At 45.7% G+C, this 15,229-nt stretch overlaps 1 non-coding gene across 1 annotated transcript; it reads right to left on the bottom strand.

Moving 5' to 3' along the window:
- Window positions 1-1,757: 1,757 nt before the first annotated feature.
- Window positions 1,758-1,916, bottom strand: LOC118758299 (U1 spliceosomal RNA). Its single transcript, XR_004995630.2, has one exon. It is a non-coding gene; the product is annotated as a U1 spliceosomal RNA (small nuclear RNA).
- Window positions 1,917-15,229: the final 13,313 nt, after the last annotated feature.

The raw sequence follows: 15,229 nt of genomic DNA, 5'->3' as shown, positions 1-15,229 counted from the left end.
GCACTATGGCGTATCAGGTTACACCTCCATCTGTGCTTGTACCCCATGTGGGTGCTGATTCAAGTCCCAACTGGCTCCACTTCCCATCCAGCTCTTTTTTTTTTTTGGAAAGGCAGATATTCAGAGAGAAGGAGAGACAGAGAGAAAGATCTTCTGTCACCAGTTCATGTCCTAGCTGCTCCACTTCTGATCCAGCTCCCTGCTTGTGATCTGGGAAAGCACCAGAGGACGGCCCAAAGCCTTGGGGCCCTGCACCTGAATGGGAGACCCTGAAGAAGCTCCTGGCTCCTGACTTCAGATTGGCTCAGCTCTGGCTATTGTAGCTATTTGAACTAGCAGATGGAAGATGTTTCTGTCTGTCTCTCCTTCTCTCTGTATATCTTCTTTCCAATAAAAATAAATATTAAAAAGAAACACACACACACACAAAAGAATGCTTGCTGTTATTGAGCCAGTCATTGTTTCTAGATTTTTATAGAGAACAGAGGCAGGAGGATTGGACAGAGTCACCCCCCTTTATCTACAGTTTTGTTTTCTGTAGATTCAGTTTCCAACAGTCAGCTGTAGCCCAAAAATATTAAATGAAAATATTCCAGAAATAAAACACACATTTTCAACTTTTCAGCTACATGCTGTTCTGTGTAGCATGAAAGAGTCTTGTGTCATCCTGTGGGGACAAGAAGCATCTCTCTGTGAGGTGTATCTATACTGTATTCATCCCTGCTGTTAGTCCCTTAGTAGCCATTGCCAGTCATGAGACCAGCTGTAGTACCACCAGTCACAGTGCTTGCATATGATTAATTCCAACTTTAGTTAGTAATGGCCCCATAGCTGGATCAGAAGTGGAACAGCCAGGACATGAACCAGCAGTCATGTGGGATGCTGGTGCTGCAGGCAGAGAATAAGCCTGATATGCCACCGTGTCAGCCCAGTAAAATAAATCTTTTTAAAAAAAAGACCAGTTTTGGGCCCAGCACAATAGCCTAGTGGCTAAAGTCCTTGCCCTGAAAGTGTCAGGATCTAATAAGGGCACCAGTTCTAATTCTAGAGGCCCCGCTTCCCATCCAGCTTGTGGCCTGGGAAAGCAGTTGAGGACGGCCCAAAGCCTTGAGACTACACCTGCCTGGGAGAACCAGAGTAGGCTCTGGGCTCCTAGCTTTGGATCAGCACAGCTCCAACCGTTGCCGCTGTTTGGGGAGTGAATCATTGGATGGAAGATCTTTATCTGTATCCTCCTCTCTGTAAATCTGACTTCCCATTAAAAACAAACAAACAAAAATCTCTCAAAAAAAAAATGACCAGTATTAAGAAAAGAGGCTGCTTTGGACCTATAACATTTCAAATTAGACATCCACGTAGAAAGTATAGACAACTCCTGAGGGATTTTGTAGGAGGAGAATAATAGTCTGGAAGGGAATATGAACTCCAAGGAGTATTTATTTATTTTGTTTAAAAGACAAACAGTGGGCGCTAGCCAGCAAGTGAGCAAGAGAGACAGAGATCTCCCGTCCCCCATTTCACTCTCCAAATGCCTACAGCAGCTGAGGGTCTCCCACATGGGTGGCAGGGACCCAGCTACTTGAGGCATCACTTGCTGCCTCCCAAGACGTGCATTTGCAGGAAGATGGAGTAGGAAGTGGAACTGGGACTTGAGTCTGGGTACTCCAACATGGGACATAGGTGTCTCAAGCAGTATCTTCATGATTGGACCCAAAGCTGTGCATATTTATTTATTTTACTATTATTATTATTTTTTCCAGGGGAGAGTATGAATGCAGTCCCCCACTACCACAAATTATGCACTCGAGTTTCCCACATTTGGGGAAATCGCAGAGGTCAGCACATCCGGAGTGGATAAGCCTCGCCCTGGGAGAACCACCCTTGTGATCATGGTATCTCCCCTGCCAGGTAAGTATGTGCAGATTTATTTTTTAGAACAGTCACATGAAGGCTTGCTTACTTTGTGTGCGGCTGGGAGTGATCCAGTAGAGTGAAGACGATGCTAACACAAGAGCGTGAGATTATTGCCTCAGGGCAGAGTTTGAAGGACTGAAGTTAGGAATTCAGTACAAAGCCGGTTGGGACTTTGAGCCAAACCATCTAGAGAAGGAGACTGTGGGAACAAGCACTGGCTCTCGGGCTGGAAAAGTGAGAAGACCTCTTCCATCTCCGTCTGTTTCCGTCTGGGATACACAGTAAAGGGGAAGGGATGCAAATGTATTCGTGAAAGAGCGCTGGGGGCGGGGCAGAGGTATTTACCAAGGAAGTGTGGCAGGGCTGGCTGATGGGGTTGGCTGCAAGGGCATGGATTTGACTGAGCTGGGTTAACACTGTGGGATTTCTTCCAGCCGGGCTCAGCAGGCCCAGAACAGATGGAGAATTGGGTCTTACCAGGCCTGGGGATCTGCCATCTGGGTATGAATGGAGTTGCGGGGCAAGTTGCAACATTTGCAAGAAATGGTTAAAATTCTGAATCTTGTTTTTATTTGAGTTCTAGATGCTACCAGAAAGGGCAGGGGGAGGTGCCTCCTCTCATCAAACAGGCTTGGAATTTTGTCTCACACCTTAAAATGTAAACCTCATATACCCCTTCTCACCTAAGGAAGGTTTTTGTTTTGTTTTTTTTTATTTATTTTCATTGGAAAGGTAGATTTACAGAGAAGGAGAGAAAGAAAATCTATAACAGTCAGAGCTGAGCATCTGAAGCTACGAGCCAGAAGTTTCTTCCAGGTTTCTCATGTGGATTCAGGGTCCCAAGGCTTTGGGCTGTCCTCGACTGCTTTCCCAGGCCACAAGCAGGGAGCTGGGTGGGAAGTGGAGCAGTGAACCAACATCAGTATGGGATCCCTGGGTGTGCAACGTGAGGGACCTGGTGGGGGGACTAGGGTGGCTTTTTTTTTTTTAAGTGTAGAAAAAGAGGCAAGTAGCTTAGCCTATTACACTTCAAAATTACATCACAGAAGTAGTCAGTAGTCTTGTAAATGACGCATTTGTGTTTAAGGTGACTTTGGCATCAGACACAATAGTGGCCAGGAGACACAGGAAAGACAAAAGGCTGTCAGCATGTTCTGTTTCCAGCAAAAACACTCTTGGAAATGAAGGCAAGACAAAGCATGCCAACAAAAGGCTGTCAGCATCAGACTGCATTGTACTGCTGAACGGAGGGACCAGCTAGCAGGGAGTGAGATTTAGGAAGCAATCAAGAACACTGCATTGGCACATGTGCAGCTACATAGAAAAGGCTTCTTAAGTTACTTAAAATAACACTTAATCGTTCAGAGCAATGGAAGTTTACAGCTTCCAGTCCTTTTTATTGCTTCTCTCCTTCATATTATGCAATATTCACAGCCACATCAGAAAGATTGTAGAAGAGTGAAATTAAAAAATAAGCTGATTTTGATGTAAAAAATGGAAATCTACGCGTAATTTCTACATAATATTCATATTCATGATCTGTTGCAGATCTACTCTGTATGACTGTATGACTGTGTGTGACTGTGACATAGAGGATGGAAGCCTGAGGGCAGCTGTTTGGTGACAGGCTGATTCAGTTAGGACACCCAAGTTCCACATCAGAATGCTTTGTTGGGTTCCTGTCTCAGGTCCCTGCGCCTGGCTTCCTGCTCATCCAGTAGTCAGTGACAGTAGCTCCAGTAACAGGTTTCCTTACTCACCCAGGAAACCTGGATTGAGTTCCTGGGTCTGTCCCTGGCCTAGTAGTTCCTGTCCTCGTGGAGTAACGACACACAGTGTTAAGAGGTGGACCAGGGGATGGGAGCTCTGTCTGTCAACAGCAAGCAAACAATGAACGTGAGGAATGGGAGCCGTCAGGGGAGCCACACAGTAGTGAAGTTCTTACATTTAACAAGTAGTGTATAGATTCCAGGCCAGGGGCGAGCCACGGATGCACGCTGTAATCCCCATAGCTGGGATTCTCAGAGTGGGCACTCAGGAAGGCTGCAAGTTTCTGCACTTCTGTGGGAGGTTGGATTATCTTCATATATGTCAACTACAACAACACATCGTGACAGATTGTGCAGGTGGATACGACAACCCATCTGCCTTCAGTTAAGCCAGACATCAGAGCTTCGCAAAAGTGTCAGACGATGCTCCCTATTTTTAGAAATCAAGTTATTTTTATAAAAATATGTCATTTATATTAACATATAAACAGTTTTAAATTTTAGTTTCATTAACTAGAGATAAATATTTTAAAACTTCTCAGGTTTAATTTCTCATGGTCATCACATACATGGAAGTTCTTTGGGGGTCTTTGGAGCTTTTTTTTTTATTAGTGTACCATGAAACCAGACATGGAAATCACTAGTTTAGGGCAAATACTCCATGCAACAAATGGCACTATTGACAAATTAGAAATAAACCCAAGTGCCCATCAACAGATGAATGGAAAGGCAAAATGTGGCATGTACTTACAATGGAATCTTGCTCAATCAAGGGCAAGAGTTTAGGGTAGTAGTTAAGACATCCCTTGGAAAGCACACATCCCATGCCAGAGTGCCTGGTTTAGAGTTTTGCTCCAATTCCAGCCTCCTGCTAATGTGCACTGTGGGAGGTAGCAGCAGGCCACCCAAGTGCTTGGGTTCCTCCCATTTACCCACTAGAACTGACTGAGTTTTATGAGCCTGGCTTCTGCCTGTCTTAGTGCTGCCATTATAATTATTTGGAGTGAACTAGAGAATGGGTTCTGTCTCTGCTTCTCTTATAAGAAATAAATACTGTGGGCCTGGTGCATTAGCCTAGTGACTAAGGACCTTACCTTGCATGCACCTGGATGCCATATGGGTGCCAGTTTTAATCCTGGCAGCCCTGCTTCCCATCCAGCTCCCTGCTTGTTGCCTGGGAAAACAGTTGAGGACGGCCCAAAGCCTTGGGACCCTGCACCCATGTGGGAGACACGGAAGAGGTTCTGGCTTCAAATTGGCTCAGCTCTGGCCGTTGCAGCTACTTTGGGAGTGAATCATCGGATGGAGGATCTTTCTCTCCTTCTCTCTGTATATCTGACTTTCCAATAAAGAATAAAATAAATTAAAAAAAATTCTCAGTCATATAGGAAGGAAGTATTGATACTCTGATGTGGTTGAGCCCAACAGCCATCATGTGAAGTGAAAATAGGCCGGACACAAAAGGGTGCATATTGCACTGTCTTCGTAGGAAATGCCCAGAGCAGGCTGAGGACAGCAGGGGGATGGTTGCCGGGTGCTGTGGGCAGGGAGATGGAGGAGTGCTGCTAGTGGACATGGAGGTTTGTTTTGGGATAATAAAGCTCTTCTAGCACTAGATAGAGGCGGTGACTGCAGAACATTGTGACTACACTAAAATGGTTAATTTTGTGCCATATAAGTATACCTCGAAAAATGGGATAAAATACTGTTAAAACACCAGCAGCAAAGGGATGGGCATTTGGCGTAGAGGGTGAGATGCTTATATTGCATATTGGAATACCTGGGTGCAATCCCTAGATCCTAAGCACAGCTTCCTCCTGATACAGAGCTTGGGAGGCAGCAGGTGATGGGTCCCTGCCACCCATGTGGAAGGCCTGGACTGAGTCTCTGGCTCTTGGCTTCCTCCTGGCTCAGCCCTGGCTTAGGGAGTGAACCAATGGATGAGAGTTAGCTCTCTCTCTTCTCTTCATGTCTGTCGTCTGTCTCTCCGAATCAGCCTCTCAAGTAAAAACAAACAAAAATTTTTCTAAAAATCCATTAAAGAATATAAAATTAAGTTATTAAATGTATTTTGTTAATTAAAAAATGAATGGGAAAGGAAGAATAAAAAAGAATGAGACAATGCAATAGTGGGGCCAGTGTGGTTGTTCAGGAGGCTAATCCCCTGCCTATAGTGCTGGCGCCTCATATGGGTGCTGGTTCGAGTCCCAGCTGTTCCCCTTCCTTGTGGCTTGGGAGAGCAGTGGAGGATGGCTCAGGTTCGTGGGGCTCTGCCCTCACATGAGAGACCTGGATGAGGCTCCTGGCCCCTGGCTTCAGAGTGGCTCAGCTCTATCTGTTGCTGCCATTTGGGAAATGAATCAGTAGATGGAAAATTCTAATTCTGATTTTCAAATTAAATAAGTAAGCAAACAATGCAACACCAAAGTGATAGAACCAACTCCAAGCACATCTGTAATTGTATTAACCTGCAAAGCAGCAATTTTTCTGAACTGAAATAAATGAAAGCTTTTCTCTTCAAAAAGACTTGCGCATGGATATTCATAGAAGCTTCCCTTGAACTTGTCTAGAACTGGAAGCAGTACAGATATGTATCAGCAAACTGTGGTACGTATTGAACAGCAGCTCAGTCATCTGAAAGAACCGCTGCTGGGCACAGAGAGAGGAATCACGAGAAGATGCCAAGAGCAAAAGGCCTGTGGCAGAGCACCTGGGTCCACCTGAAGGGTGCTCTATAATAGCCAGATACGTCCACCAATCTGATATTTTAGAATATGAGTTTTTAAAAAGTGACTGTGCCTTGAGAGTGGGGGTAGGGATAGACCAAGGAAGAACTTGAGGGGATTCTTAGGGCAAAGGAAGTGCACTGTTGTTTCCCAGGTGTTTAGATGACAGCATTGTATGCATTTGTCAAGCTCCTGTCACGCATTCCATGGTATGCACTTTTTTCTTTTTAAAAAGGACTTATTGATTTGAAAAGCAGAGTTAAAGATAGTATCTCCCACCCACTAGTTCACTGTCCAGAGGGCTGCAGCCTCCAGTGCTGAACCAGGCTAAAGCCAGGAGCCTGAACCTTTGTCCAGGTTTCTTACTTGAGTGGTGGGGGCCCAATCATGTAACTGTATTCCTCTGCTCTCCTGGGTACAAGAGCTGGGAGCTGGCTGAGATGTGGAGCAGCTGGTCTTGAATTTGTGCTAATGTGGGATGTCAGCATCATAGGTGGTGGCTTAATGCGCTGTACCTCAATGCAGGTCTTATTCTTTTTGGCTTTTTTTTCTTATTGTGCTAAAAATCATGTAACAAAATCACTATTTTATCTAGTTAAAGTGCAAAGTTCAGTGGTATTGAATACATGCACATGGTTGTGCAACCATTTCCACTATCCAGCTCCAGAACTTTTCCTCCAACCTAACGGAAACCTTGGGATTCAATCCATCATGCCTCCCTCCGGCACTGCTCTCCCACCCTGCCTCTAGCTCTTTGCAACCACCGCTTGTTTCCTGTCTCTGATTTTGACTCAGTACCCAGTTTCAGTGGAATCCTACCACTTTTGTCGTTTTCTGATTGGTTTATTTCACTTTGCATAGTGTCTTCAGGATTCACTCATGTTGTTGCATGTACCTGCTCTTCCTTTCTCTTTAAGGATGAATGATAATCCATTGAACTGCATTTTACTTACCCATCCATTCATTAGTGAACACTTGAAAGTTGCTTCTACAGTAAAAAAAAATTACTTATTTTCATTTTGCTGAGAGGCAGATCAATAGAAAGACATAGAGAGGTATTTTTCATCTGCTGAAACTGCCCACAACAACAAGGGCTAGACCCGGCTCAAGAGAGGATCCCGGAATTCCATATGGGTCTGTCACAGGCTGCCTCCCAGGATGCACATTAGCAGGAAATTAGGTTGGAGTATAGTCGGAACTTGAACCAGGCACTCTGATAAGCGGTAACTTAACTGCTGAGCCAAGTGCCTATCCCTGCTTCCATGTTTTAGTGACTGCAAACAGTGCTGCTGGGAACATGGCAATACAAATGTCCCTTCCAGACTCATCTAAAAATTCTTCTGGTTTTCTACCAAAAAATAGAATTGGAGGATCACGTGGTGCTTCTATTTTTAAGTTCTTGGGGAGTTTTCCACAGCAGCTGCACCATTTTACATTTGTACTGACAGAGCACAATTTCAATTTCTCCATATCCTTGCCAGCACTTGTTGTATTTTTATAGTAGCCATCCTAATGGGGCTTTTAGTCACGGATTGCAGTTCCCCCACACCCCAAAAAGTCTAAATAAATACTGACTCTAGTTGATGATACACATGCTGAAGTATTTACTGGTCAAGTGTCCTTGCAGTGTTCTTGAAAGTGTGTCAGGATGGGATGGATTGATGAACAGATACATGCATGACACGGTGGTAAGGCAAAAATAGGAAAAAGTTAACATGGTAGAGTTAGGTTTGTTTGAAAATTTCCATAATGGGCCTTTTCAAAAACGATTGTTTATTTATTTGGAGGGCAGAGTTACCTAAAAAGAGAGGAGAGGGAGAGACAGAGATCTTCTGTCTGCTGGTTTACTCCCCACATGGCCACAATAGCCGAAGCCAATAGCCAGGAGCTTCTTCTGGGTTTCCCATGTGGGTTCAGGCACATCAGGGAGCTGGATTGGAACGGGGGCAGCTGAGACATGTACTTGTGCCTGTATAATGTGCCGGTGTTGTGGGCAGTGGTTTTACCAGCTACACTCCAGCGCCGGCCCCCCGGAAGTTTTTTTATTTATTTGTTTTTATTAGAAAGTCAGATATAGAGATGAGGAGAGACAGAGAGGAAAATCTTCCATCCAATGATTCACTCCCTAAGTGATCTCAATAGCTGGTGCTGTGCCAATCTGAAGCTAGGAGCCAGGAACCTCCTCCAGGTCTCCCACATGGATGCAGGGTCCCAAGGCTTTGGGCCGTCATCCACTGCTTTCCCAGGCCACAAGCAGGGAGCTGGATGGGAAGTGGAGCTTCCGGGATTAGAACCGGCACCCATATGGGATCCTGGCGCGTTTAAGGTGAGGACTTTAACCTCTAGGCCACCGCACCAGGCCCAGAAGTCTTTTTAAGGAAACTGTCTTGGAGAAGCTTTGCTGTGAAGAAGATCATTTTTTTTTTTTTTTTTCAAGTGAATATGGGATCTGCAGGACCTCTACTGCGAGGTAGGGGCCTGAGGGAAAAGTGCTGTGGAGCCAAATGACCCAGAGCTAGGACCATGGAAACGCATGTAGTGGAATGAGGGTGTCCTGTCTGGGCAAGGGGATACCATATGTTACATTCATCAGGTGCTAAGCCCCGCGTGCTGGCTTAGTACCTGAAGTCCTTGCTTTGCATGCACCAGGATCCCATATGGGTGCTGGTTCTAATCCCAGCTGCTCCACTTCCCTTCCAGCTCCCTGCTTGTGGTCTGGGAAAGCAGTCGAGGACAACCCAAAGCCTTGATACCCTGCACCCGCGAGGGAGAATTGGAGGAGGTTCCTGGCTCCTAGCTTCAGATTGGCACAGCACCAGCCATTGCGGTCACTTGGGGAGTGAATCATCGGACAGGAGATCTTCCTCTCTGTCTCTCTTCTGTATATATCTGACTTTCCAATAAAAATAAAATAAAATAAAAAAGCTACATTCATTAGGTTTTGCTGTGGTTCTAGGCACTCATGGCCCTAGAGTCAGTCTAGGAATGTGGACCGGAGGAGGGCTCTAGGAGAGGAGCTGAACAGCGTGACAGCACTGGAAGCTCAGTTTGGGCACCAGGAATGAAAGGCTTGAGTACCCTGTGTGTGCCTAGCTCATGCCAGCTCACTCCTCAATTAATGACATCACACAGGAGTGATGAGACATGGGACTTCCAGATGGATCACCTGCTTGGGACCCGTGGTCATCATCTTCTCTATTCTGTGGACATGAGAAGCAAAACATCCACAGAAGCCTCCCAGGCAAGCATGGTTCCTGGGATCCTGGTCTCGGGGAGAGTGATTGGGATGATATCTTAGTCACTGGAACAGATGCACACCGCAGATCCAACTGGAATATTCCCACAGGCCAGAGTGTTGGCACATTCATCCTGGAAAGTGCTGAAGACACACTCTCACATTTCTTTTTCTTTTTTTAAAGACTTATTTATTTATTTGAAAGGCAGTGTGTGTGTGTGTAAGAGAGATGGAGTGATGTCTTCCATTCTCTGGTTCACTCCTCAAATCACTTGTCAGCCTCCAAGAGTTCATGATCTTTAGGAGTTCTTGGGATCTCTCTCCGAATTTTCACCCCTCCCATTTATCCCTTCCAGCTGGTGCTCAGAACCATTTCTGGAATCTTGGAGAGATGTATTTTTCCATACGCTTTATTCCTACAGTGCATCTGTAGTTTGAGTTAAAATAAGTTTCTGCCCTTATCACTGATGCTGCCGCGGTTGGGAATTTCTCCCCTTATCACAGCGGTGGCCCCTGAGTCTTCTTAACCTGACTGGCTGACAGGAAATTGTTAAAGCTTCACTACTGTGGCTGATAGAAGTGTCACGTGCATTTGTTGAAACTTATTTCAAAGCATCGCGTGGTTGTAAATTTCATTAAAAAGCTCAAGCTCCTAAACAAGTACAGAACTTAGTGGATGATATGCCTGCCAGAGTGTTTCGTGATGGAGTGTTCTAATGTTTGCCACTTACTTTGAAATGCATCAAAAGTAGAATGAATTTATAGCTATTCACTTCTGACTGTGAAGAAAAGAATTCAAACATTCTGTGTGTGGGATGGGTGGGAAGGGACAGAAACTGTCGATCAAAGGATGTACATTTATTTGAAAGGCAGTCACAGAGGAAGAGGAAGAGACAGAGAAGGAGATTTTTTCCATTTGCTGGTTTACTTCCCAAGTGACTACAATGGCTAGGGCTGGGCGAGCATGAAACTAGGAGCCTGAAACTCCATCCAGATCTCCCAAGCACTTGTGCCATCCTCTTGCTGTTTTTCCAGGCACATTAACAGGGAGCTGCATCAGAAGTGAAGTAGTTGGGACTCAAACTTGTACTGTGATAAGGGATGCTGGCATCAGAAGTGGTGGCTTGGACCCGGCACGATGGCTCAGTGGCTAAATCCTCATCCTGTATACCCGGGATCCCACATGGGCACCAGTTCATGTGCTGCCTGCTCCACTCCCCTTCCAGCTCCCTGCTTGTGCCCTGGGGAAGCAGAAGGAGGATGGCCCAAAGCCTTGGGACCCTGCAACTGTGTGGGAGACCCAGAAGAAGCTTGTGGCTCCTAGCTTCAGATCAGATAAGCTCCAGCTGTTGTGGCCACTTAGGAACTGAATGTGTAGATGGAAGATCTTTCTCTCTGCCTGTCCTTCTCTCTGTAAATCTTTCTTTTCAATAAAAACAAGTAAATCTTAAAAAAAAGAAATGGAGCCTTAACCACTGTATCACAATACTGACTCCAGTTCTATTTTTGATATCTAAACTTTTAAGATCTATTGCATAACATGGTGACAATTGTTTATAACAATTTATTTCTTTTTTGTTTTTGTTTATAGCAATTTAACATGTATTTCAAAAATTGTAAAGGTAATAGATTTCAAATGTTTGCACCATGAAAAACTAATAAGTATGTGAGGCAATGTTAATCAGTTTGATTTGATCATTCCATAATATATACATTCATCAAAACACTACATTGTATCTATAAATACATACAATTGTTATTTGCCAATTAATAAGCAAATAAACCTCTGGAGCACATATTAGCAGATTGACTTCACTTATTGGCTGACTTGTATTATCTCTTACTAAAACATTTATTTATTTATTTTCATGCCATTTTAAAGTTGGAGAGACGGCAGTGGGGTGCTCTTCCACATGTTGGTTCATTCTCCAAATGTCTGGAACTGCCAGAGATGGACCAGGATGAAACCAGGAACCCAGAACTCCATATAGGCCTACCTTGTTGGTGGCTGGAACCCATGTCATTAAGTTATCACCTGCTATCTCCTAGCAGGAAACTGAATGAGAAGTGGAGGGGCCAAGACTTGAACCAGGGATGCAGGTGCCCTAAAACCTTTACCTGATTTTTAGAAAGCAATAGTTATCAAATATTTTCCTCTTTCCGAAGAAGTACATGTGTTCAGAGACAAACACTCTGTGTTAAAGTTTCATTAGTCTTATTTTGTATTTATTCAAAAAGCGGGGGGATAAGAGAGATCTCTTCCATTTGCTGGTTCACTCAGCAAATGCCCCAAACAGCCAAGACTGGGTCAGGGCCAGAGCTGGGAGCTGGGAACACAATCCAGGTTTCTGCCGGACAGTGGCAGGAATCCAGCAACCTGAGCCATCCCTTGCTGCCTCTCAGGGCCTGCATTAGCAGGAAGCTGGAGTCAGGAGCTCTGATGTGAGAGGCAGGTGTCTCAACCACTAAACACCTGCTCGTAGACTCTGGATAAACATTGTGCATGTGAACCTGTGTCATGGTGCATTAATTTGAGATTGGTTTTATTCTTCCGTGCCTGGCTTTTTATTTTATTCATCTATCCTACTGAAAGCTTGTTATCAAATCTTTTCTCTTGCCACAAAGGTTTTAGTGCAAACCTCTTCCTCAAGGCGGGAGTGGGAGCTGCAGAGAGTGATGTTCCAGAGCACAGAGACAGGTGGCTGTACTGGCTGTGGCCCCAGGAGTGGAGCTGGCTCACTTTTATCAGAGCGTGTGACTTCTCTGCAGTTTCCTTCTTGCCATTTGAGCCATCAGGGATGGAGGAAGGGAGGCTCTGACTTTGGTCTAGAGACAAAACGGGAAGTACTTCTGCCAAAAGCATTTAATAGCTTAGAACAGAGTTCCATTAGCCCTTCTTGAAATGGGGCTTCTGTATGTAAGGATGTCTGGAGAATGGAAATGTAAACACAGAATCAGGCGGCTGAGCAGTAATGTGATTTTCAGCTCTTATCAGTGGACTCCATTGTCTTTGAGATGCTATTAAAAATGCATGCAGGATGTGAGGCAGATAAGTCCTATCAAAATTCAAGTTGGTCCCAAGTGACAGTGGCACTCAGCTTCTCTGGCCCTTCTGCCTCTGGCACTCAGAGCCTATGGCATCAGAGACTGCCCCTATGCTGCTGATGATTGCTGCTCCTTGAGGGGCACCTGCTGTGTGCCAGGCACCATGCCTTACATAAAAAGACACGTTGTTTTCACCTCACAACAACCAAGTGAAGGAACTTGCTAGTATCAGTCGCATTTTACAGATTAACAAGCTGAGAGAAGTGAAAGGACATGCTTAACACCAGTATGTGGTCTAGCGAGGATTTGAACCCAGGCAGGCTGGTTCCACAATCTATGCTGTTCAACACCAGGTTCCACTTACAGCCCTTCTGGGGTGTGTGTGTGTTTCAAACATGGAATTCTAGAAATCTTGGCTATTTGGTTTCCCACCTCTTAACAGATTATGAAGTGGGATTACAAGAAGCAAGTCTGTCCTCACATCTAGAAGACCTAGTGGTGCACAGGGTGATCCTCCGCCTAAGGACCAGCATCCCATAGGGACATTGGTTCATGTCCTGGCTGCTCCACTCCCCATCCAGCTTCCGGCCTAGGAAATCAGCGGAGGATGACCCAGGACCTTGGGACCCTGCACCCATTTGGAAAAGATGGAAGAAGTTCCTGGTTTCCAGCTTTGGATCAGCTCAGCTCTGGCCATTGAGGCTGTTTGGGGAGTGAATCAGCAGATGGAGACCTCTCCCTGTTTTTGTCCTCTCTGTAAAATCTGCCTTTGAAATCAAGATAAACAAATATTGGGGCGGGGGGGGGTGGCTTGGCAGCCAGCAGTGACAGAGGAGTTGTGAAATCTGTCAACACAGGTAAGCTGGGGCCTTGCAGGGTGTCAACCCTGCACATTTCAGATGTAGGAGCTGCCACACCGCAACATGGGCATCAGGAAGGATCAGGACTTAGGAAGACAACTGTGGGAGGCACATCAACTGTCCTCAGCACTCAATTTCCATTGTTCTCTAGGCCGTAAGACAACATGAGCCATAGCTGCTGTGTCTGTCTGACTCATGGGTGTGGCCATGTGACTTTGTGAGCGAGAACCGAAGTGAGAGGCACTGGCTTGCATGCGCTCTGTCCTTCTGGCTCTCCCTCTTTACCAGCTGCAATGTGGTCCTAGGAATCAGAGAGGGGTAACACCCAGGATGGCAGAGCTGCGGGATGGGAAGGGCTCAGGACTCTGGTCCTGTGGGAGCCTTGAGCTATTTATTCTTGTGACGCCACGTGTGAGAGAAATACACTTTCATGTTTCAGCCGCTTTAAATCTCTGTGTGGGGACTTAAAGAATTTCACAGGTACATGGAATCAATGGCTAGGCACATCAGGGGCCAGTGTTGTAATGTATCAAGTCAAGTTGCACCTGCAACATTGGGCATCCCATTTGGGTGCTGGTTTGCTTCATTTCCCAGCTGTTTCATTTCTATTGCAACTCCCCGCTAATGCTCCCAGGAAGGCAGGGGAGGATGGCCCAAGTATGTGGGCTCCTGCATCCATGTGGGAGACTGGAAAAAATACTCCTGGTTCCTGGCTTTGGCCCTGTGCAGTCTTAGTTGTTGTGGCTACCTGGGGATGAACAAGTGGATGGAAGATCTTTCTCTCTTTTTGTCTCTCTGTAACTTTGACTTTCAAGGAAATAAATATATATATAAAGGAATATGCACATTTCCCCGAGCTTTTTGAAGCCCCTCTTACCAGAGCAACCAAATGCACAAGCTGGTGAATGCATCCCAGGACATAAGAGAGTGGTTGTTTTGTTAGCAATGAAATATTAAAAAACAAAAAATTGGACAGATTTCAGTGACAAATAGATCTTGAGGCTTCACAGGGGCACCTTCATTTGGAGGTATCCATGGGACATTCCTTAATGATGGCAGAGGTAGGAGGAGGGGTACTTGAGATGGGGAAGCACAGGAATTCAACTCAGTTGCACAGGTGTCTATGGAAAGGCCACCGTGCACCAGGCAAGGCTGAGGAGCGTGCCCTCCGGAGCTCCCAGTCATGGGGCGTGGGGAGCAGTCCTCACTGGTGGAGACCAGGATTCCACAACATGGGTCAGGAAAATGGGGAAGTTAGAGAGGGAGTCTCTCTCTCTCTCACACACACAAACACACACACACACACACACACACACACACACACACACACACACAAATCTTCCATCTACTGGTACACTCCTCAAATGGCTGCAACAACCAGGGCTGGACCAGCTGAAGCCAGGGAGCTGGAACTCCATCTGGGTCTCCCACATGGGTGGCAAAAGCCCAAATAGTTGGGGCCCGCTACTGCTGCCTTCCCTGGCACACTGGCAGGGAGCTGGATGGGAAACATAGCAGCGGGAACTTGAACTTCACGCTGTTGTGATATGGGATGTTAGTGTCATGGTTGTGTTGCTTAAGGGAGGAGCATCGGTATTTTAGGGCAGCTGGAGCTGGAAGGCACAGGTGCAGGATCTTCCTTCTTGAGAACTAGAGACCCATGAAATACACTTGCTGAGC

Source organism: Ochotona princeps, chromosome 1 (assembly GCF_030435755.1).
Source record: "Ochotona princeps isolate mOchPri1 chromosome 1, mOchPri1.hap1, whole genome shotgun sequence".
Lineage (NCBI taxonomy): Eukaryota > Metazoa > Chordata > Mammalia > Lagomorpha > Ochotonidae > Ochotona > Ochotona princeps.
This window is presented reverse-complemented; position numbering and strand designations above follow the sequence as displayed.